Source organism: Triticum urartu, chromosome 5A, assembly GCF_056163025.1.
Source record: "Triticum urartu cultivar PI428250 chromosome 5A, HENAU_Tu73, whole genome shotgun sequence".
Taxonomy (NCBI): domain Eukaryota; kingdom Viridiplantae; phylum Streptophyta; class Magnoliopsida; order Poales; family Poaceae; genus Triticum; species Triticum urartu.
In genome coordinates, this window is record NC_141877.1 from 298,481,293 (window position 1) to 298,486,176 (window position 4,884).

The window sequence follows — 4,884 nt, forward strand, 5'->3', positions numbered from 1 at the left end:
TGTGATTTGTGCGCACTTTTTTTACAAGGTCAGGAAGTTCTGCTGAAACAAAATGTAGATAGAAAGCATCCGGACACATTGTATGAATTTGATTCAAATTAGCATAGCTAATATTTAGTCATGTCTTGTCAACCAGGTGAGATGGGGCTACCCCTGTAACCTGGAAACAATCTGGGCACCACGGATGATGACTGCCATGTCATTCAAAATAATTGTCACACTTAACGACTGGGTCATTGCCATGATCACTTCTATTATGCGTTCGCAGATGTAAGATGTTTTGGATATTTTAATTAGATTATGACAGACTGAAATAAGTGAACAAACACACTAAAATGTGTATATACATCTGATTCAGAAAAAAGTTGGTACATCTTACGCTTGTGAACAAAGGTAGTAACATGATAACTGGAGTATTACAGTGACGGCAAAAATGATTTTTTTATATTACATCAGCATGCTAAGTATCTGCTGTGAAAAAAAACATGTTCTTTTAGAGGGAAAAAAATATGTGAAGTAGCATGTAGTAATTTGTTTGTTTGATTACCTACGTACATCTACACCCATCGAACTCGGCGTGTATGCAGAAAAATTAAAAAAAATGCTTGTTGCAAAAATTTTTCAGCAGTTTTTTTCTGAAAGACCCAGTGTACTGCTGGCGTTTCATTGATAAGCAGAAAGCAATGGAGAAAATACATAGGGTAGGATGAGGGTCCTAGGACCAGTCGGTTATAAAACTGATGAAAGAGAAAAAGGAAGAGGAAAACTCTCTTCATCTAACTTCTCATGTGGATTCCAAAAGGGTCTCTCTAGGTGCGTTGCTCCCGCTTGTCGCCAAAGTTCAATGGAGTGCTCAATGGCCTGTGTGATGTCTTGCACTGAAGGTATTTTTCTCCTAAACACACACCGGTTCCGCTCTTGCCAAAGCTCCCAGCATGTTAGGAGCATGATGGCATTGCTGGCCCTCTGCAGCACCGGCTGGGTGTTTGCCGCTATCTGCTGGAAAACAGTGATGATGCTATCTTCCTGAAACTGTTGCCCTGGGTGAAACTGTTGGCAGCCTCGTCTTGCAGCCACCCTCTCCCAAACCTCACGGGCCAGTGGGCAGGTCCAAACTAGGTGGTGTGTTGTCTCCAGGTTGCGGACGCAGAGCGGGTAAAAATAGTTGTTCGGCCAGCCGCGCCGTTGCAGTCTATCGCACGTCCATAGACGGTTCTGCAGGAGGAGCCAGTTGAAAATCTTAATGCACCCCGGCACCTTTGCTTCCTAGATCAACTTCTGCCAGTCAACATGAACTCGTCCCTGAAATTGCACGGCATAAGCCGACCTTGCCGCGTATTGGCCGCTCGCCTCAAGAGTCCATCTAATCTTGTCCCTGCTCCCGTCAGTTAGCACAGTCAAGGAAATAATGCGGTGTAGCCTGATAAACTCTGGCAGCAGTGGTTGTAGATTCCCGTGTCGTAGGTCTTTTATCCAAGTTTCGCCTGTAAGCGCCTCGCGCACCGTCCTATTTTTTTCGCCTGGAGTGCGAATAGAGGAGGGGGTATGAGGCGGCTAAGTTTTTCGGCTCGATCCAGGAGGAGTGCCAGAAGAGAGCCATTGCGTCGTCGCCGATGGTGACCGTGGTCACAGCCCTGAAAAGGCTTTTGTCGATGTTGCTGCACGGTGGTTCTGTACCAACCCATGCTCGCTCCGGACTGGTCCAGGATGTCCAGAGCCACCGCAATCTAAGGGCTCGGCTGAACCGCTCGAGGTCGAGGATGCCCAGCCCTCCGTGTGAAGTGGGAGCGCACACTGCTGTCCAGTTGACCTTGCAGCTACCACCTGTGATCTCCTCATCTTGCTTCCATAAAAATCTGCGCCTGCACTTGTCAATCTCCTTTAGAAGCTTCTTCGGCACTCGAAGGACAGTCAGTGTGAACGTAGGCATGGCACTGAGGACGCATCGAACCATCACACGTCGACTAGCCAATGGCAGCAGCTTCCCTTTCCATCCCGCGAGACGGGCTTTGATCCTATCTATGATGAACTGTAGGTTCGCGAGTCGCAGCCTGGCTAGCGTCAGCGGCAAACCCAGGTAAGTCGTTGGGAAATGCCCCACTGTTCCTCCAAAATTTTGCAATATGTGCCCTAGGTCGATATTTTCACATCTAATGGGTAAGGCCATCGACTTTGAGGGGTTGATGTGCAGCCCCGAGGCTGCGCCAAAATCGCGAAGAATCTCCATGAGTGCATCAATCTCCTCCCTAACCGGGTTTGTGAAGATAACCGCGTCGTCAGCGTAGAGGCTAATCCTAACCTTTATCTCTCGTCCTGGCAGCGGGGCGATGATGCTTTGCTCAGCTGCGGCCTGAAGAAGGTGGTGGAGTGTGTCGATCGCCAGGATGAAGAGGAAAGGTGACAGTGGGTCGCCCTGCCATAGGCCGCGCCGGTGCCAGACCTTCTTTCCGGGGACGCCGTTGAGGAGGAAGGATGATGATGAGGAGGACAACAACAATGCTATCCAATCACTCCAACGCGCACTAAAGCCTCTTTGTTGCAGAAGCTAAGGATGTACTCCCATGACACATTATCGAAAGCCTTTGCTATGTCCAATTTGAGAAGAAGAGCCGGTGTTCTCCGTCGATGCAGGGCCTTGATGCAGTTTTGAACATATAGGAAACTATCGTGAATGCACTTAGTCCTAAGAAAAGCCGATTGCACTGGTGAGATGAGCGTGTGGATCACACTAGCAAGCCCGAGGGAGAGTACTTTGGAGATGAGCTTTGCTATGGAGTGGATGAGGCTAATCGGCCTGTAATCGTTGATTGTCGTCGCTCCGTCTTTCTTTGGCAGTAGTGCGACGACCGTAGTGTTGAGGGCTCCAAAGTTGCTGCCTACTAACTTGTAAAACTGATTGAACGCCGCCATGATGTCGTCTTTGATAGTTGCCCAGCATGCCCTGAAGAAGGTGCCAGAGAAACCGTCCGGGCCTGGCGCTCGATCTGCCGGTGACGCCTTGATAGCACGCTACACCTCATCCTCCGTGAACGGGTTGTCCAGACCTCCCCCCTGCAGCCTGGGCATGTCAAGTGAGCGCCAGCCAATGGCTGTGCCGCGGTGTGCTGCCGTGCCCAGCATGGAGGAGAAGTGGTCGTATATCAAGGTTTCCTTGTCCTCCTGCCTAGTGACTACACCGGACGGACCATGGAGCGTGTGAATGAATGCTTTCCGTCTCCTGGCATTTATCTTCGCTTGGAAGAAGGCGGTTGGCGCATCCCCAGCACGCAGCCAAGTAATCCTAGATGCCTGGCGCTTCCGTGTTCGATCAATTGCAGCGAGGCCTAAAATTTTGAGTTTAAGCATTTTCCTAAGGTGAAATTCTGCGTCAGAGAGGGCTCTAGTTTCTTGAGCTACGTCGAGGCGTAGGACTACTTCAGTTGCAATGTGCATATGAAGCTTGGCCCCTCCAAACTGAGATTTGCTCCAGATTTTGAGATCCCTAGCTACCCTTCTCATTTTCTCATGTAGCCTCGCAAAAGCGCAGCGCGTTGGCGTTGGGCGGCTCCAGGCATAATGCACCGTTTCCTGGAAACGCGGGAACCGGGGCCAGAAGGACTCAAATTTAAATGTTGTTGGACGGCGAGGGGCTGCTGTAGGCGCGAGGAGCAAAGGACAGTGGTCTGAGCATGAAGTTGATGCAGCATGCAGGAGGAAAGACGGGAAGAGCCCTTCCCAAGTGATGGTGCAGAAGAATTTATCGATGCTAACTAAGGTGGGGTTTCGACGCTCATTACTCCAGGTGAAGCGTCGGTTTTTGCACTTGATCTCGCGTAATCGATTGCTGCTCTAAATTTACCCATGAGCCTGCGGTTGATGTTGGTGTTATTCTTGTCTCTAGCCTCGTATATAATGTTGAAATCGCCGTTGATGAGCCACGCTTGGCCAATTGGCGGGGCGACTCTAGCTATTTCCGCGAGGAAGTCATCTTTCCTATCCTCATTAGAGGGCTCGTAAACCGTGGTCAGCCAGAATTCTTTGCCTAATCCTCCTATCTGTACTTTTGCTGTGATAGAGAACTGTCCTATCGAGTGAGATTGCATCGTCAGCATGCTGGAGTTCCAGAAGATGGCCGCACCTCCCCTAGTTCCAATGGCGGGGAGAACTATACACTGGTCGAGCCAGGTGCCTCCTATTTCTCTAGCTAAGCTGGTGGACCAGCAGTCAATTTTAGTTTCCTGTATGCAGAGGATTGCTACTTTGTGTGTGTGGGCAGCATCGCGGATGACCGAGCGCCTCGCCGGCGTGTTTAGTCCTCTCACGTTCCAGCTCATGATTGGTATGTTTGTGTCATCCATGGGGTAACCGAGAAATGCTCTTGCTACGGTGGAGGTGATCAGGGTGGTGCACATTAGATTGCTGACGACTAACTACTACAGGATTCATAAAACACAGGAACACCTTCCGTACAACCTAGGGTCGCCGACGGCCACCAATAGGCCCAAAACCCCGCCGGCGAACAGCTAATCCTCTAACCTGGCTACTGAGGCAGCGCATCATGTAGGAAATAAACCCTAACTCTACCCAGCTAACTGCTGGTCGTCGTCGGCCGAACACTAAGCTACAGTCCTCTAACATGGGGACTGGGGCACCGCGACATCTCCTTGCTGGCTGGGCATGCCAGCGATCGCCTTGAGCGCGTGGGCGTCGAGGCAGGTGAGCTTCGCGATGGCCGCAATGTCGTCGTCAGACAAGGGCTCGTTGAAACGGCGGATGAGGGCCTCAGCAGCCCGTGCCGTCATCTTCTCCTTTGGCCCAAGGACGCCGAGGCCCTGCACCAGACGGAGCGTTGCCCTCTGAGAGACCGGCACCGGGGAGGGGTTTGCAGCTTGGCGGGCACTCTGC